The 20,816-nt window shown below is 44.0% G+C and overlaps 1 protein-coding gene across 1 annotated transcript in view; it reads right to left on the reverse strand.

Annotated features, from left to right (window-relative positions):
• The window catches only part of CCDC178 (coiled-coil domain containing 178), a 787,921-nt gene that overhangs the window by 734,204 nt on the left and 32,901 nt on the right, over positions 1-20,816 (reverse strand). The window contains exon 2 of the mRNA XM_069731267.1: positions 17,973-18,037. The gene's annotated coding sequence lies outside the window, so the exon portion shown is untranslated. The remainder of the gene's footprint in view (positions 1-17,972; positions 18,038-20,816) is intronic.

Genomic DNA, 20,816 nt, shown 5'->3' on the forward strand with positions numbered 1-20,816 from the left:
TATTTTTTGCAATAAAAAGCGTCTTTCAGTGTGTGACGGCAGCAAATCATAAAAATCCGATAAAAAACCCGCTATAAAAGTAAATCAAACCCCCCTTCATCACCCCCTTAGTTAGGGAAAAATTAAAAAATTTAAAAAATGTATTTCCATTTTCCCATTAGGGTTCTGTAGAAGGACGTAGATCTGGGTATTTATTATGATGGAATATAGGCTGAACTGGATGGACAAATGTCTTTTTTCGGCCTTACTAACTATGTTACTATGTTACTATGTTAGGGTTAAGGCTAGGGTTAGGGATAGGGTTAGAAATAGGGTTAGGGTTGGGGCTAGGGTTGGGGCTAGGGTTAGGGTTAAGGCTACAGTTAGAGTTGGGGCTAAAGTTAGGGTTAGGGTTTGGATTACATTTACGGTTGGGAATAGGGTTGTGATTAGGGTTAAGGGTGTGTCTGGGTAAGAGGTGTGGTTAGGGTTACCGTTGGGACTAGGGTTAGGGGTGTGTTTGGATTAGGGTTTCAGTTATAATTGGGGGGTTTCCACTGTTTAGGCACATCAGGGGCTCTCCAAATGCGACATGGCGTCCGATCTCAATTCCAGCCAATTCTGCGTTGAAAAAGTTAAACAGTGCTCTTTCCCTTCCGAGCTCTCCCGTGTGCCCAAACAGAGGTTTACCCAAACATATGGGGTATCAGCGTACTCAGGAGAAATTGGACAACAACTTTTGGGGTCCAATTTCTCCTGTTACCCTTGGGAAAATACAAAACTGGGGGCTAAAAAATAATTTTTGTGGAAAAAAGATTTTCTATTTTCACGGCTCTGCGTTATAAACTAGTGAAATACTTGGGGGTTCAAAGTTCTCACAACACATCTAGATAAGTTCCTTGGGGGGTCTAGTTTCCAATATGGGGTCACTTGTGGGGGGTTTCTACTGTTTAGGTACATTAGGGGCTCTGCAAACGCAATGTGACGCCTGCAGACCAATCCACCTAAGTCTGCATTCCAAATGGCGCTCCTTCCCTTCTGAGCTCTGCCATGCACCCAAACGGTGGTTCCCCCCCACATATCAGGTATCAGCGTACTCAGGACAAATTGGACAACAACATTTTCGGTCCATATTCTCCTGTTACCCTTGGAAAAATACAAAACTGGGGGCTAAAATATAATTTTTGTGGGGAAAAAATGTTGTTTTATTTTTATGGCTCTGCATTATAAACTTCTGTGAAGCCCTTGGTGGGTCAAAGTGCTCACCACACATCCAGAGAAGTTCATTAGGGGGTCTACTTTCCAAAATGGTGTCACTTGTGGGGGGTTTCAATGTTTAGGCACATCAGTGGCTCTCCAAACGCAACATGGCGTCCCATCTCAATTCCTGTCAATTTTGCATTGAAAAGTCAAACGACACTCCTTCCCTTCCAAGCTCTCCCATGCGCCCAAACAGTGGTTCCCCCCCAAATATGGGGTATCAGCATACTCAGGACAAATTGTACAACAACTTTTGGGGTCCAATTTCTTCTCCCCTCCCCTTGGGAAAATAAAAAATTGGGGGCAAAAATATAATTTTTGTGAAAAAATATGATTTTTTATTTTTACGGTTCTGCATTATAAACTTCTGTGAAGCACTTGGTGGGTCAAAGGGCTCATCACACCTCTAGATAAGTTCCTTAGGGGGTCTACTTTCCAAAATGGTGTCACTTGTGGGGGGTTTCAATGTTTAGGCACATGAGTGGCTCTCCAAATGCAACATGGTGTCCCATCTCAATTCCTGTCAATTTTGCATTGAAAAGTCAAATTGCCCTACTTCGCTTTCGAGCTCTGTCATGCGCCCAAACAGTGGTTTACCCCCACATATGGGGTATCGGTTTACTCAGGACAAATTGTACAACAACTTTTGGGGTCCATTTTCTCCTGTTACCCTTGCTAAAACAAAACAAATTGGAGCTGAAGTAAATTTTTTGTGAAACAAAGTTAAATGTTCATTTTTATTTAAACATTCCAAAAATTCCTGTGAAACACCTGAAGGGTTAATAAACTTCTTGAATATGGTTTTGAGCACCTTGTGGGGTGCAGTTTTTAGAATGGTGTCACACTTGGGTATTTTCTATCATATAGACCCCTCAAAATGACTTCAAATGAGATGTGGTCCCTAAAAAAAAATGGTGTTGAAAAAATGAGAAATTGCTGGTCAACTTTTAACCCTTAGAACTCCCTAACAAAAAAAAATTTTGATTCCAATATTGTGCTGATGTAAAGTAGACATGTGGGAAATGTTACATAAGTATTCTGTGTGACATATCTCTGTGATTTAATTGCATAAAAATTCAAAGTTGGAAAATTGCGAAATTTTCAAAATTTTCGCCAAATTTCCATTTTTTCACAAATAAACGCAGGTAATATCAAAGAAATTTTACCACTATCATGAAGTACAATATGTCACGAGAAAACATTGTCAGAATCACTGGGATCCGTTGAAGCGTTCCAGAGTTATAACCTCATAAAGGGACAGTGGTCAGAATTGTAAAAATTGGCCTGGTCATTGACGTGCAAACCACCCTTGGGGGTAAAGGGGTTAAAGATTAAAAATGGTCTATCAATGACTGTACTTAATTCCTGCAGTACTCGGGGGTGTATCCCATCCGGGCCCGGAGATTTGTCAATTTTAGTGATTTTTAGACGCCGACGTACTTCCTGCTGGGTTAAGCAGGTGACACTTAATAAGGAATTTTTGTTATCACTGATCATATTGTCTGCCATGGAATTTTCTTGTGTAAATACTGATGAAAAAAAGTCATTTAGCATATTGGCTTTTTCCTCATCCTCATCCACCATTTCACCCAAACTATTTTTAAGGGGGCCAACACTATCATTTTTTAGTTTCTTTCGATCTACGTAGTTAAAGAATATTTTGGGATTATTTTTACTCTCTCTGGCAATGAGTCTTTCTGTCTCAATCTTAGCTGCCTTGATTTGCTTTTTCCAGAATTTATTTAATTTTCTGTATTAAGTATTATTTAATGCATCATCACTACCTACTTCCTTTAATTCTTTAAATGCTTTCTTTTTGTCACTTATTGCGCCCCTTACAGCTCTATTTAGCCATATTGGTTTCCTACTATTTCTAGTATGTTTATTCCCATACGGTATATACCGTGCACAGGTCCTATCCAGGATGATAATAAATGTCTCGCATTTTCTTTGTGTATTTTTATGTCTCAGGATATCGTCCCAGTTAATTGCACTAAGATCATCTTTCATCCGTTGGAAATTTGCCCTCCTGAAGTTTAGTGTCCTTGTAACTCCTCTACTACACATCTTATTAAAGGATATATGAAAACTTATTATTTTGTGATCACTATTCCCCAAGTGACCACAACCCTTATATTTGATATGCAGTCTGGCCTGTTGGTTAATATTAGGTCTAGCAGTGCCCCCCTTCTTGTTGGGTCCTGAACCAATTGTGAAAGGTAATTGTCTCTCGTAGTTGTCAAAAAACGATTACCTTTGCTGGAACTGCAGGTTTCTGTTCCCCAATCTATTTCAGGGTAGTTGAACTCCCCCATAATAATGACTTCTCCTTGTGTCGCAGCTTTATCTATTTGCTTTATGAGGATATTCTCTGTTGCTTCCATTACTTTTGGAGACTTATAACAAACCCCTATCAGTAATTTATTATTTTTTTCCCCTCCCCTTATCTCCACCCACAGGGACTATACATTTTCATTAGATTCACCTATATTATCATGCAGGATGGGTTTTAAGGATGATTTTACATATAGACACACACCTCCCCCTCGCTTATCCGTTCGGTCATTTCTGAACAGACTATAGCCCTGCAAGTTAACAGCCCAGTCATGGCTCTCATCCAGCCACGTTTCAGAAATCCCCACCATGTCATAATTATGCTCCAACAACATTAATTCTAATTCCTCCATTTTGTTGGCAATGCTTCTGGCATTAGTATACATACATTTTATGTATCTCTCTGCACCTCTATTCTTTCTTAAATTATTAATTGATCTAACCCCACCCCCCATGCCACCGCCACCCCCAACTTCCTTATTTGTGCCCAGGTCTCTATCTGCACTATCTTCCCCTCCTATAAATTCAAAACCCTCCCCCATTCCCTAAACACTCCTCTTACCTTCTAGCCATTTTCTCCCCGAGCACAGTTGCACCCTCCCCATTGAGGTGCAGCCCTTCCCTAGCGTAGAGCCTGAAGCCAACTGAGAAGTCGGCCCAGTTCTGCAGGAACCCAAACCCTTCCTTCCTACACCAATTCTTGAGCCACTTATTAACCTCCCTAATCTCCCGTTGCCTTTCTGGCATGGCACGTGGTACAGGCAGTATTTCGGAAAATACCACTTTGGTGGGTTTTGCTTTCAGCTTGCAGCCAAATTCTGTCACGATCAGCTGCGGCCAAAGATGCAACCCAGCCCATAGATGCCCCCAAGCCGACCAACCTCAGAAGGCGTGGGGCGTGCGTCCCCCAGGGACGAAATACGGACTCTTTAAACCGCAGAGGGGGACCTGGCCTACCCGTACTACGGGAGGGAAGGGACCGGGGTTCTGTGGCAGCTGAGCATGTGGACAAGGAAAGAGACACGTAGGATTTGATTACACCGATACTTCAGGTATAGAGAAAGTAAAGTTTACTAAAGTCACACAGTACATAAACAAAACAGGATGATGTCAGGCTCCCAATTCCACATCCCAGAAGGGTACCACCCAGTGGACCCCAAGGCACCAACGGATCACCGAGGCACAGATAGGCGAGACATCAGGACCAAGGCAGGACATCAGGGCGCAGGCAAGACATCAGGATACAGACAGGACATCAGGACATCTGGACTCAGGAAAGACCTCAGGACATCAGGACACAGACAGGGCATCAGGACACAAGAACACCGGATAGACTTCTGGAACACTGGTGTGGCAGCCCAGGTCATCAGCTGGGACACTGGCGTGGCAGCCCAAGAAATCAGGTTACATCAGGATATCAGACACAGGGAGGACATCAGGGAACAGACAGGATATCAGGACATCAGGGTCCATGAGGTCATCAAGACACAAGCAGGACATCAGGGTACAGACAGGACATCAGGACATCTGGACCCAGGGTCACCAGCAGACATCAGACAGGAATTGTTCGGTTCCGGATATCCGACACGACCTACAGGTACCACCAGAGACATCAGGCTCCAAGCTCCAGACAGCGGTCATCAGGTTCCAGACTGCGGTCGTCAGGCTCCGGGCATCGGACCTACGAAGGAACTCAAGCGTGATGGTGCAAACACCGCCATACTGGACATGAGCCAGACGGGGTTAACACCGCATGGTAGTCAGAGCACAGAGTAGTAGATGTTCAGCAGAAACACAGATTTCAAGAGACTCAAAGTCACAGGGAGAGAGGCTCCAGATGCAGAGGGATTCCAGGAACATAATCACAACAGACACAGTTCAGACAGGTTCAGGTACAGGACAGGTACAGGATCAAGGATTCGGGCCTGGATATACCGCCTCCAGGACAGGTGCCAGAACAGGACAAAACAGGAATCAAGGCAAGGACTTTGGTACCAAAACATAGACAGGAGAGGTGCAAGAACAGAAACACACATAGCAAAGTTCAGGAGCTTTGTGAGTGTAGCTCAGGCCCCGTCCATAGGGCAGGGGAGCTTTATATATGAGCTGCCCCTCAGCAATTGGCTGGGGACAGCATTTGAAGTACACACCCTAACCCTGATAAAAGCAGTGGAGGTGTGGCCGTGCACGCCCTAAGCACACACAGAAACCATTACAGCACACACAGTGCAGGATCTGAGGCTCAGGGCACCTGGCTGAGACTGCTTGCACTGAGCCACGTGGAAAGTTATGCACCAGCCACAAATGACCTCACAACCCGCGGACAGCTTCACAGCAGCATCCAGGGACCACACAAGAGGAAGGTATGCAGCAGGGCAAATACCTAAATGCCCATGTACGACTGCGCAGCAGAGCAGGGAACTGAGAAGGCTCCATTAAGGCAACAGCCAGCAGTATCCTAGCTCAAATTAAGGGGAAAAGAGTAAAGGGTTAAAGCAAACATATGCATTGTCATGCCAAAAACCAGAAACAGACAGAATGGCATGACAAATTCCCTGAAATCGATTTTAAGGACCTTCCACCTACCTCTAACTTTATCATTTGTGCCAATGTGCACCATGACCACTGGGTCCTCACCAGCCCCTCCCAGTAGTCTGTCCACCCGATCAGTGATGTGTCGGATTCGAACGCCAGGTAGGCAGCACGCCGTTCGATGATCCCTGTCTTTGTGACAGATTGCCCTATCTGTGCCCCTAATAATTGATTCCCCCACAACCAGCACCTGTCTGGCCTGCCCTGCTCTCCTATTTCCCTCCTTACTGGAGCAGTCACTCCTCCGGCTTTCAGAGGACATGCCTTGCTGCAGCAGTGCTACCCCTGTACTGGCACCCCCCTCATCTGCCAACTTAGCAAACTTATTGGGGTGTGCCAGATCAAGACTAGCCTCCCTGGCACTCTTCCCTCTACCCGGCCTTCTAACTGTCACCCAGCTTGTTACTTCACTGTCCTGCAGCTCCATCCTACCAACCTCCCTCATCTATCCCATTGAGCATCTGCTCAGTGAGCAAAAGACTCCTTTCCATATTGTCAATGGATCTCAGTGTCGCCAGCTGGACATTTAGATTCAGAATCTGGGTTTCCAAATGCACAACGTGCTTACATCTCGCACAGCAGTATGCACCCTCGATCGGCTGCTCAAGGATTGCATACATGTGGCAAGATGTGCACTGGATGGCATTAACAATAGTGGAGCACATTGCCTAATGGGGATTGCACCACACAGAAACGTTAAATAAAAAATAAATGCAATGTATCAATAAAACACAGACAGCAATTCAATAATTCCTCCCTTGGAAACTCCCTGAATCCAAAGTCACTGAATCACAAGTTCACACTCGCTAAGCTGAATATTTAAAGAATTTTTTTTTTCTCTTTCCAATCAGCAGCAATCCACCTTGCTGTTCAATGCACTTCCAAAAAGGAATCAGTCTATGGGCAAATCTCCCTTTCTGCTCAACTATGGGTTGAACCCGCATTTTGGGCAATTTTCCCGTATGGATTCAGGTGGTCCAGGGGCTGAGTGTATGGTTCAGTGTTTGAGAACTCTTTGGAGGGAGTCTCAGAGTAACATCTCCAAGGCACAGGAAAGATACAAACGGTTTGCAGATAGGAGGGGGTCAGGTCCAGCATTCATTGTGGATGATAAGGTGTGGTTGTCCACTCGCAATATCAAACTAAAGGTACCCTCGATGAAGCTGGGACCTAAGTTTATTGGGCCTTACAAAGTGGTGGAAAGGGTCAATCCTGTGGCCTACAGGTTAAAGTTGCCTGCCTCCTTCAAAATATCGGATGTCTTTCATAGGTATCTCTTAAAACCGGAGCGGGCAGTTGAGGAAGATTCCTCATCCAATAATCCGCCAGTGTTGTTGGAGGGGCAGCTGGAGTATGAGGTGGGCCGCATTAAAGATTCACAGGTGGTGCACTGGAACCTCCAGTATTTAGTATATTGGAAGGGGTATGCTCTGGAAGATCGGTCGTGGGTTCCGGCCAGTTCGGTGCATGCGGATCGACTGGTCCGGGCTTTCCATGCGAGGCATCTGGAGAAGCCAAGGGGTCTGGTGGCCCCCCGTTGAAAGGGGGGTACTGTCATGGTTGTGGTCTGGGTTCTCTCCCGATCCTCATGGGGTTAATTGTTTTCGGCCTCCTTTTGGATCTGGGAGTGACATACAGTATATACCCACACCAGGCTTAGGTTCCTTGTCAGTTATACAATCATTCTGTCTGTGTGTCTGACCCCCTAGTGTGCTTGCGTACTGCTTGCCTGTTTTGCCTTGTTGTGGCTTGACCCGGTCCATTTTCTAGTATTGCGCTTAGTTTTATGATTCAGTATTATTGTCCCGTCTAGTTCTGACCATCTGGCTTTACTTCCCCAGCTCTGCACCTGTCTGTCAAACTTATACTTCACCGTTATCTCCAGCTTTCTGACCTCGGCTTTGTGTTTGACTTCGCCCCTGACTCAGCCTTCGGTATCTATCCGACATCCTGGTTTGACCTCGGCTCGTTCACTACGCTCCGGCTTCACCGGTCTCCTCCGGCAGTAGTTTCCGCCTTCGGCCACTGCCTCGAGAGTCACATGTTGCAGGTCCTGTTCCCGGCTCACCGCAGCTCTCCTCGCCCCTTCTGAGACTCAGGTGTCCTGTGTTCGACCCTCTGCATAAGACCTATTTCAGAGGTTGTGACAGAGACTGAGAAAAAAATGCCTGCATGGCAGAGTTCCAAGATGAAAACCACTGCTGAGCTATAAGACTCAGTTTTGCCATAAAACATCTTGATGATCCCCAAGATTTTTGGGAGAATACTCTGTGGACTGACGAGACAAAAGTTGAACTTTTTGGAGGGTGTATGTCCCATTACATTTGGTGTAGAAGTAATACAGCATTTCAGAAAAGGAACATCATACCAACAGTAAAATATGGTGTTGGTAGTGTGATGGTCTGGGGCTGTATTGCTGCTTCAGGACCTGGAAGACTTGCAGTGATAAATGGAACCTTGAATTCTGCTTTCTACCAAAAAAGCCTGAAGGAGAATATCAAGCCATCTGTTCATGACCTCAAGCTGAAGTGCACTTGGGTTATGCAGCAGGACAATGATCCAAAACACACCAGCAAGTCCGCCTCTGAATGGCTTAAATGAGATGTGAACCCAGGTCCTGAGTTCTACAAAGCAGCAGTACTAACCACTGAACTGCATGCTAACCACTGAGCCACTATGCTAACCACTGAGCCACCATGCTAATCATTGAGCCAATGTTTTTACAACCTTATCTCTTTATTATTATATTATTATTATTATTATGGGGCTCTTCTATGTTTCCCACTAGGAGAAAGCACTGGAGACAGAGAGGGTTAGGGAAACAATGATTGTGAGCGTAAATAAATGCTTCTCCTACATTTATATGAATCATATGCATAAAACAAGAAAAGAATTATAAGAATCAACAGAATAATGATTATAGTAAAGCAGTAAAGCTGCCAGCAATAAGAATACTAGTGAGTGGTAGCAATCTGTACAAAACAATTTGAGGAATATGGGTGGCAGAGCATAGAAGAGTGAGGCACCCGCTCTCGCTTTTCTGTAGTGTTTTATGCAAAAGCCTAAGTCAGAACGAAAATTTGTTTAAAAAGGTTTACAGATACATCGTTAGACATGAGAAGTTTTAGGACTCTGAAATAAGCTTATGTGTAAGAAATACTACAGTTTATATTATGACTCCAATGAAAATCCTATTAAATAAAATGAGCTCTTAGGGTAAGAATGTGCTTATCAAGGTGTGCTAAATATGGGAAATTCACAAGTGCATAGGCCTCCTGGTCAGACCAATTTCTGGCAACACAGAAAACTTTGCATAGATCCTTACAAGCGTGTCAAACGTCTGCACTTGTGGTTATAACGTGATGTACAATTTCCTCTGCTGTGATGTTCCATTAGGTTATGAACACATGAATGCATGCAAAATCTTTTCCACTTTGAAAGTGGATTTATGTGAACTGAATTTCAATTGAATCTGAGCATAACGGATCAGCATATGGTAATACAATAATATGTATTCACTGCCTCAGGATCCACTTTGTGACAGATTAGTGAGAGCTGTGCTATTTGCCATCAGAGGTTAAGTAAAATCCCCCACAAGGACGTGAGCCCCAGCAACTGTATATAGATTAATTTAACATTGCATTCATTTATCTTGAATTTTCAGGCTCTTGGGACCACTCTGGATATTTCATATTTAATTGTTGGAGATTAATTACAGTTTTTCTCTGTAAATCTAAAGTGACATTTTCTAACAAAAACAATGTTAGAGTATTGTATTTGAAGAGAAATTGTCACAGGGATAATGCCCTTTAAATTACGTTTCCTATTAACACTAAGCTCATGGGTTTTTAACAGATTCATTAGAAGCAGACAGAGGTTTCTTTATAGGAGTTTTTTTGTGGTCAATCTACCGCAAAAATGCCACAAAAATTGCCTCATCTCATTCATTTCAATGTTAATCCTCTTCACTGCTCAGATGAGGAGTTTGGATTTTTTTCTACTTCAGGTGTTGAAAAACAGCTGGAGAAAAAAAAAATGAAGTACCATAGATAAAACTTCTGAAGTGGCCTCTGATTAAATCAGCTCCAAACTAGATGCTGTCAAGTCAAAAAGCTCAACAACAAAAAAACACTTTATGGAAAAAAAAAAAAAAAAAAAAAAACTCTCCCAGAAAGGGCCCAAAACTTCAAAAGGGAAGGTAAAATGGAGTAGAAAAAGTTTTTTTTGTGTAAAAGCTTGTAGTTTTTGAACGCTTCAAAAACCTGTGTCTGCACATAGTCTAAAAGACACCATGTGCACATACCTTTAGGCTATGGCGTATCTGCTGAATTTTTCTGAAGCATCTTTTGTTTTCGCATCTGACATATTTTGCGGTGGATTTGCTACCGGTGTTTTTCTTTCATTGTCTTTTTTTGTAAATTATAAAAGAATTAAAAGGGAGTGGCTTACAAGCCATCAAAAGAACGGTCATGTCGGGGGCATGGCCTGAACCCTGTGCAGGGAAGACGTGTTGTGGAGCGGCTCCCGCAATCAGACCACAAAAAACACTGCTGGTGCCTTCTAGCTACACTTTCCTGGACCGGAGCGGGCACAGGAGCAACGGGAGAAGAGACCGAGACGCCCGTGGGAGATTTGCGGAGCTCGGAGGTCAGTGGAGATGGCGCTGGAGCTCCGGCCTGCAGGAGTGGCCGCCATCTTGCAGCGCACATAGCGCACCCGGCCACACGCGAACGCGGTGAGTGCGGGAAACAGGAGAGGACCACGACTGCCGTAGCACAGCGGAGGGAGAGACCGCCAGTTTGCTGAGATCCTCTTGGCGGCTACTGCCGACTGCCACGATACTCACCCCACGTGGGCCGGCTATCCAGGAGAGAGCGGTAGGTCTTGGGGGCTCGGTCGGCGGAGGGGGTGGACGGACGAGAGGCCCGCTGTACACCGCAGGGCAGAAGTGAGGCTGCTGAGCCTCTGATGGGAGATTGCCTGTGACTGAAGCCCTGATGTGCCCAGACAGGAGAGAGGCTGTCATTTCCCCTCGTCCCTGCCAGAACCCCGCCGCCCCCTCTCCCCCTCGACCAGAGGGCCGCTACACATCTAACAGTGAGGATCCCCTCCAGGCAGACTGCTTCTGCGGCCTTAGAGCCAACGGCCTTCCTGCTCTCCCATTAGCCTGGCCTGTATCCTGGCACCTCCTGCAGCCCTGCATTTGGCCAACAAAGTCTGCTTCATAAGCATAAGTTTCTGCCACGGATGGCACACGGACATTGTCTCATACACCATACACTATGAATCTGGGATGAGCCTCCTAACCATTATGATGAGCTAAATCCCAACCTGGCGCGCAGGTGATATTTTTTATAAGAGGCGCTTTAAGCAGATATAATGGTCAAAACTAATAAAGAGCGCTGCAAAATCTCTGCTAATATCTCTCAGCAAGACAAACAAAACAAAATGGAGAAATTCCTGAAACATAAACCTCTATCAGCACGTTCAGCTAATAAAAATTCTCACTCTAACAGCGCAACAGAAGACCACATAGATGACTCTGACTCTAGCGATAGCGCATCAGAAAGTGATGCTCTACAATCTGTTGCTGGAGGAATATCAAAATCATTCCTCAAAAAAGCATTGGCTTTGGTGATGAAGCCATTAATAGCAGAGGTCTCGGGCCTTAGAATGGACATACAGCAAATTGGGAATAGGGTGGAGACCCTGGAAACCACACAATCCTCCATTATAAATCACTCCAACATCATCAAAAACCATCTGGAGTTCCATAGGTCTCAATTAAACTCCGCCTCCCTAATTTTGGAAGACCAAGAAAACTGGAGCCGTAGAAAAATCGTTAGAATCAAAGGTATTCCGGAAAGCGTCTCTAGTGAAACTCTGGAAAAATCAACCAAGGAAATCTTCGCTTTGATACTCCCGCAAGAAAGATTCGACCAGATGATAATCAAAAGAGTACACCGCTCACTCCGGCCCAAACCCAAAACCTCGGACCCTCCGAGAGACGTGATTTGCGGCCTCCTGAGCTTCTTGGATTCTTCAACAATCCTGAACGCCGCTAGAGATGCAAAGAAAACCCTATCTTACAAAGGTTCTTCTATACAGCTTTACCAGGACCTAGCTCCTTCCACCCTCACAAAAAGGAGAATCCTGAAGCCTTTACTGGAAGTTCTGCGATCTAATAAAATTCTTTACAAATGGTTATTCCCATTTGGACTGTCCATCCAGGGCGGAGGAAAACAAGTCAAAGTACGCCACCCAGATAACCTTGCCAAAGTTTGGGATACTTTTCAAATTGCAGCAGTTGAAGTCCCTTCTTGGCTGCCTCTCGATACCTCCTTGAACACCGCTCCTAAGCTTCATCCGTTGAAAGACCAAGGGGAATGGTCTCCGGCTAAGAGATCTCTGTCGCCTAAACAGGGGAAGTCTGGAAACAAGAGGAAGCCTCCACCCTGATCTTCTCCGTTTTTTTTAAGAGATGTACCCTGTGTTCTCGCTTTTTGCGAGCTTTACAAGTCACATGCTAATGTTTTCTTGTTTTCCCCTGTAGCTATGAGTCTTTGTCAACCTACTTTTCATTATAACCACCTTTCTCCACACTTACTATAATATGGCTTGCTGGTTACATATATAACATGTTTTTTTTTTTTTCTTCACCGGCGCGCCTACAAGGGACTGTTCCATCTACTTTGGAGGATGCTACGTGCCCCTGCCTCTGCAGTGGATGGGATTTGTTTTGTTTATATGTTAACCATTTCCCCCCTATTTGCCTTCACTGGTTTAATCGTTATATCTGTTCCTTTGTTGACTTCCCCAGTTTGGTACACACGTGTTGCTGACTTTCTGATTATTTAATTGTTAAGCTATGGCGGGTAAAGTCCCACAACTAGCTGCTTTAAAAGTAGCTTCGTACAACGTTAAAGGTTATACTCTTTCCAAACAAACGTAGCCAAATCATGAGACTCCTACACTCTAAAAACTCTAATATTATATTTTTACGGGAAACCCACTTTAAAGCGGGCCGTACCCCAGACATGTCGCGGTCGCTCTTCCCTACCTGGTACCATTCCACAGGCCTCTCAGCGTCTAAGGGTGTGAGTATTGCAATACATAAAAATGTTCCATTCAGCCCTCAGGACACCCTATCAGATTCAGAAGGGAGATATGTTATGGTCAAAGGGCTTCTAGCCAACACACAAGTTACCTTTTGCAATCTTTATGCCCCTAAAGGTACCGTCACACTAAGCGACGCTGCAGCGATACCGACAACGATCCGGATCGCTGCAGCGTCGCTGTTTGGTCGCTGGAGAGCTGTCACACAGACCGCTCTCCAGCGACCAACGATGCCAGTAACCAGGGTAAACATCGGGTTACTAAGCGCAGGGCCGCGCTTAGTAACCCGCTGTTTACCCTGGTTACCATCGTTAAAGTAAAAAAAACAACCACTACATACTTACCTACCGCTGTCTGTCCCCGGCGCTGTGCTTCTCTGCTCTGGCTGTGAGCGCCGGTCAGCCGGAAAGCAGAGCGGTGACGTCACCGCTCTGCTTTCCGGCCGCTGTGCTTACAGCCAGTACAGGAGGAGTGCAGAGAAGCAGAGCGCCGGGGACAGACAGCGGTAGGTAAGTATGTAGTGGTTGTTTTTTTTACTTTAATGATGGTAACCAGGGTAAACATCGGGTTACTAAGCGCGGCCCTGCGCTTAGTAACCCGATGTTTACCCTGGTTACCAGCGAAGACATCGCTGAATCGGCGTCACACACGCCGATTCAGCGATGTCAGCGGGAGATCCAGCGACGAAACAAAGTTCTGGACTTTCTTCCCCGACCAGCGACATCACAGCAGGGGCCTGATCGCTGCTGCCTGTCACACTGGACGATATCGCTAGCGAGGACGCTGCAACGTCATGGATCACTAGCGATATCGTCTAGTGTGACGGTACCTTAACACTAATCAAATCAATTGGATCTGCAGGGCACTGGATACTCTCAGACTATTTAAGGAAGGCCTCTTGATAGTGGGGGGGGGGGGGATCTCAATGTCTCACTCAATCCTTTATTGGATACTTCATCGGGCAGATCTTCAATTTCACAAAAAGCCATGGGAAAGCTCCATCTGGGCCTCCAATCCTTAAATTTGACCGATCCGTGGAGAACCCTATTCCCAACAACAAAAGATTACACTTTCTTTTCGCCACCTCATAATAGCTACCACAGCTATTACCTACTACTCCAGTCCTCATACCTACAATTAGTAAAATCAGCGGACATAGATGTTATTTCCTTGTCTGACCACGCCCCGATTTTCCTGGAAATTTTTGTTAGTTCCCTGCCAAAGCCTTCTTTCACTTGGACACTGAATGAAACACTTCTAGACTCCGCTTTGCATTTGTCCAGATTCACGACCATCCTCAGCCTTTATTTCAAAGAAAATTCCCTTTCTGGCCCTTCCACACCAATGGTCTGGGAGGCACATAAAACTGTCCTAAGAGGAGAATTCATAGCTCTGGGTTCGTACTTGAAGAAGCAGAGGTCGAAGGAGGTTCTTTCTATTCTCCATCAGATAAACTCTGTGGAAAGGCTTCATAAAAAATCACAACTAGCCAAGGCCCAGACGGAGCTCAAAACACTCAGATCCTCTTTAAAGGATCTTTTGAATTTTCAATCTGCAAAAATCTATATGAGAAGCCAACAGAGGTTTTATCTACATGGCAATAGGAGTAGCAAACTTATGACTTCCCTTCTGAAAAAGCACAAAAGTTATGCCTGTATAACAAACTTGAAATCCCATAACGGCCCAGAGGTGACTAAGTCATCCGACATTGCTAGTGAATTTCATAATTTTTACGCACGCCTCTACAACATAGATCTGCCTGATGAGATGAGAGATCTGGTTAAAGCAATAAACAACATAGACAGCTTCCTTTCCCCCCTAAAACTCCCCTCGTTATCAGATGATCGCTCATTTCTACAGGCGCCAGTCAATCCTGAAGAGGTACTGAATGTCCTTTCATCCATCCCTAATGGGAAAGCCCCAGGTCCAGATGGCCTTCCGATAATTAACTATAAAAAATTGATAAAACCGTTACTACCACATCTTGTAGCCCTTTTTAACTCCTTCCTTGCAGGGGCCTCTCCGCCCCGACAGGCTCTAGAAGCTTTTATCACAATAATTCCGAAAGAAGGAAAGGACCCAAGGCTTTGCGGAAGCTATAGACCAATATCCCTCCTTAACATAGACACGAAACTATGGGCAAAAATACTGGCAAACAGGTTAAGAGGCATCCTCTCTAAATTAATATATTCCGACCAAGCAGGATTTGTCCAGGGGCGGGAGGGGAAGGACAATTCCACTAAAATAATCCAGTCTATTATGTACGCTCCTGTCCACTGATGCTGAAAAAGCATTTGATAGGGTGAGTTGGAGATTTATGGAACAAGTACTTCTCAAATTTTCCTTTCCCTTGCAATTTATTTCAGCAATTCTCTTTTTATACTCTGCCCCCACTGCAAGGGTTAGGGTGAATGGCATTCTCTCAGACAGCTTCAAGATAGGCAATGGTACCAGGCAGGGATACCCGCTGTCCCCATCTTTATTTATATTGATTATTGAGACACTAATTCAAACCATCAGGCAAAAAACACAAGTTGAGGGCCTCTGAATAGGTAAATTGGAAATAAAAACATTAGCCTTTGCGGACGACCTCCTGTTTGTCGTCACAAACCCAATCAAAGCCTTCCCTGAAATCTTAAGCACACTTAATCACTTTGGCCTAGTATCTAACTTCAAAATTAACTATTCAAAGTCAGAGGCTCTCAACGTAACTCTTTCAAATAACCAATTAGTCAAGCTTCAGAATCTGACCCCCTTCCACTGGTCCACGACTTCCATGAAATATCTGGGAATCTGGCTGACTAAAGATCCCGGTGACCTCTTTAAATTCAACTTCTCTTCTCTATTTAAGAGAATAGAATCAATGATGAAATCCTATGACCTTCCCACCTTATCTTGGGTGGGAAGGGGAAATATATTTAAGGCATACCTGATGCCGATTATACTATATAGCATGAACATGGTACCCATCAGTTTGCCACTTACCTTCTTCAAAAATTTAAGATCTTTGATTATATGGTTTATTTGGAAAGATAAATTAACTAGACTACCTTTTAAGCTCCTCACGTTCCCGGTTACACGTGGAGGTCTAGGAATACCAAACCCTTATAACTACTACAAAGCTATCCACCTTAGTAGATGGCTGAGGGTGGTGTTGGATTTTGACAAAAACACGTCTAGCACCATCGACTCAGTGCTATTGGGCATTAAAGGCATTCCGTTTCTGTGGTCATTTTCAAGACCACCTGCCTCCTTAAGATTAGATGAAGTCACTTCGGCCACCCTACGTCTTAGACGCCTTGTTCTTAAAGACCTCCCAACTGAGACATTCCCTTCATCCCTTACTCCTGTGTCAGTTGTCCCGTATTTAGTGGATCCAAATTTTAAAGACTCATATAATATATGGTCGACCCTACCCAAAATCCCCCTAGGCAATCTCTACACTAATCGCAATGTTGAGAGTAATGCATGGCCTTTAGATGCTCTGTCCAAACCTAAAAATTTTCTTCAAGAACAACATATCACCCGAACCCTTTCACAATTTAGAAGAAGATACCCGGATAAATCGCCCTGGTCATATTTAGACCTTATGCTCAAAACATCATTCCCTGGACTTAAAACCATATCAAGGCTATATTCCTACCTCGCTTCCCCTCCCGAAAATTTCATACCCACCTTCATCTATTCTTGGGAGTCCGACCTCAATCTCCAGTTTTCTGATTCCCAGGTCACTAAAATCCTCCAGCACGCACGAGGTTTTTCACGTTGCATTCTCCTCCAAGAGAATGCGTATAAGATTCTAACGAGATGGCACATGACATCGGCGAAACTACACCACTTAGGACTAGCGGACTCTGATGAGTGTTGGAGATGTAGAGGTCAACAGGGAAATCACACCCACATATTCTGGGATTGCCCACTAATCAAAAACTTCTGGTCAAGTTTTAATCTTACCCTCAAAAAGTTAAAATTGATCCAATCAGACCTGACAGCCCAAGACGCTTTACTTTCATGCCCATCAACCAACTTCAAACCTCATAAGCATGACCTTTTGTCATTGATGCTCAGTGCCGCTAAACACCTAATCACTCTACACTGGAGATGTGTGACCCCACCAACAGTGGATGAATGGTTCACTAAAATAGAACATATCTCTAGACTAGAGGAGTTGTCGAGCTGGGAGGAGTATAGGCACCACGTGTACTTAAAAATTTGGAGGCCATGGAAAGCCTTTCAAGAGATCCACAATGCCTGATTATGATACATACCCCCGCTTTCATTCTCGGCAACCTACTGCGTTTGATATTTACCCTCTTATATGAACACATGTGTACCTTCGTTTTTTGGGTTTTTATGATTATTCCTTCCCCTTCCTCACCTTCGCCCTCACTCCCCTCCACCTATTCATTCCCCCATTCCCCTTTCTACCCGCAATCCTCTCCTGATCCCCCCCTTCCACCTTGAATGATGTTTTCTCTGGTTTAACTGTTCAATGCTAATTCTTTTAAGAATTTATACTGCATATACTTTACTGTCATTTATGTAAAATTTCACTTCCTAAATAAAGAATTAAAAAAAAAAAAGAATGGTCATGTCTAGAGTTGAGCAAATTGATTTGCAGTACTCCGGCCCTGCGTCCAGGTCAGTGGTGTCTGGCGATTAGACGGACAGCCTGCAAATCTATTACTTACCGGCTTCCCTGTTGTGGCTTTTGATTTCTCCGAACATACGCAACGTCATCTATGTGTCACATTATCTGAAAAAAAGCGCCCAATTTTAATTCAGAAAAAAACACTTTTTTTTCATCTGTGATGTCATTTGTATGACACCCGGTTTTATACATCAGCAGTTATTAAAATTTACAAGAACAACTACAGTTTCGTAAGTAAAAATATTTTCAATGTATCCTTAAAACTCAGATGAAGTACGGATAATCTGTGTGGGATACAATTTATTTTGGCGCACTCCTAGACTTGAAATAGCAAGTCTCATCCGAAATATGGAAGAGAATAGTGCCTTCTGCTATATTTTTTTTAAGTGGCAGTCTCGGACCAAAAATATAGTTGTGTGAACGTACCTTAAGCTGTAGCCTGTATTCTCTGCCCTCCCTGAGACTGTACATGTTTTCTTCCCTCTCCATTAGAGATCTGTATATAATCACCTCCCTACTGCTGTCGCTAAACCAAATAAGAGTAGGGAAAAAAGTGCAGAGCCTTTAGTAGCAGGAGCTCTGACAGAGATTTGTTCTCCACGAGATATCCACTGATTGACAGCTTATCTCCCACCCCCCACATCTCCGAGATAGTTGTCGTTGCAAGTACTTTATGATTGCCATATGTGGAGGCAAAGTACCCAGAAGACTGCAATCAGCAATCACAACATATCCTAATAATAAGCAGTCATGGGCTCGGAGTATTCAACATCTGAAACATTTAAAAACAGCTACAAATATTATAAAACAAAAAAGAAACACTAGTTACCTCAGCAGTACCATCAGGTTTTTAAAGGCAGGCAACATCAGTGATTGAACCTCACTGGTATCACCAATATGGGCAGATCCATGATGCCAGTACTACTTCACATACAGTGGGGATAAAAAGTATTTAGTCAGCCACCAATTGTGCAGGTTTCTCCCACTTAAAAAGATGACAGAGGCCTGTAATTGATATCATAGTTTGACCACAACTATGAGAGTCAAAATGAGAAAATAAATCCAGAAAAGCAAATTGTCTGACTTGGCAAGATTTATTTTGCAAAATATGGGGGAAAATAAGCATTTAGTCACCTAAAAACATGCAAGATTTCTGGTTCTCACAGACATGTAACAACCTCTTTAGGAGGCTATTCTGTCCTCCACTCATTACCTGTAGTAATGACACCTGTTTGAACTTGTTATCAGTATAAAAGACTCCTGTCCACAACCTCAAACAGTCACACTCCAAACCCCACTATGGTGAAGACCAAAGAGCTGTCGAAGGACACCAGAAACAAAATTGTAGCCCTGCACCAGGCTGGGAAGACTGAATCTGCAATAGGCAAGCAGCTTGGTGTGATGAAATCAACTATGAGAGCAGTAATAAGAAAATGGAAGACATACAAGACCACTGATAATCGCCCTCCATCTGGGGCTCCATGCAAGATCTCACCCGTGGGGTCAAAATGATCACAAGAACGGTGAGCAAAAATCCCAGAACCACACGGGGGGGGGGGGGGGGGACCTAGTGAATGACCTGCATAGAGCTGAAACCACCGTAACAAAGGCTATCATCAATAACACACTACTCTGCCAGGGACTCAGATACTGCAGTGCCAGACGTGTCCCCATGCTTAAGCCAGTACGTGTCCGGGCCCGTCTGAAGTTTGCTAGAGAGCATTTGGGTTATCCAGAAGAGTATTGGGAGAATGTCATATGGTCTGTTGAAACCAAAGTAGAACTGTTTGATAGAAACAAAACTCGTCGTGTACGGAGGAGACAGAATGCTGTTGCATCCAAAGAACACTATACCTACTGTGAAGCATGGGGGTGGCAACATCATGCTTTGGGGCTGTTTCTCTGCAGCTGGACCAAGACGACTGATCCGTGTACATGGAAGAATGAATGGGGCCATTTATTGAGATTTTGAGCGCAAACCTCCTTCCATCAGCAAGAGCATTGAAGATGAAATGTGGATGAGTCTTTCAGCATGATAATGATCCCAAGCAACCCCATAGAAAACCTTTGGAGGGAGTTGAAAGTCCGTTTTTCCCAGCAGCAGGCCCAAAACATCACTGCTCTAGAGGAGATCTGCATGGAGGAATGGGCCAACATAGCACCAACAGTTTGTGCCAACCTTGTGAAGACTTACAGAAAACGTTTGACCTATGTCATTGCCAACAAAGGATATACAGTATAACAAAATATTGAGATGAACTTTTGTTAATGACCAAATACTTATTTTACACCATAATTTGCAAAATATATCTTGCCAAATGAGACAAGGTGATTTTCTGGATTTGTTTTCTCATTTTGACTCACATAGTTGTGGTCTAACTATGATGTCAATTACAGGCCTCTCTCATCTTTTTAAGTGGGAGAACTTGCACAATTGGTGGCTGACTAAATACTTTTTTTCCCCACTGTAACTGTTGTGAACAGTGATTGGGAGAACTGCTGAAACTTCAGAACATTAGGTCAAGTTCTCATGTTCAGTATTTGGTCAGTATTTTACATCAGTATTTGTAAGCCAAAACCAGGAATGGATGATCAATCCAGAAGTGGTGAGGTGACGTGCTTCTATTATACTTTTCCCCTGATTGTTCCACTACTGATTTGGTTTACAAATGTTTATGTCAAATTCTAACCAAATACTGAACATATAAACGTAGCCTTAAAGAGAGAAAAAAACAGATGCGTAATGTTTCTTCCTTATTTAAGAACATTTGCTGCTCTTGGTATATGTTTTTATAAGTTGCATAAGTTATAAAGATAAGCGAGCACTAAAATGCTCAGATGCTCATTACCAGAACCCGACCAACTCCTAATTCTCGTGTGCTCG

This window comes from Ranitomeya imitator, chromosome 6 (assembly GCF_032444005.1).
Source record: "Ranitomeya imitator isolate aRanImi1 chromosome 6, aRanImi1.pri, whole genome shotgun sequence".
NCBI lineage: Eukaryota > Metazoa > Chordata > Amphibia > Anura > Dendrobatidae > Ranitomeya > Ranitomeya imitator.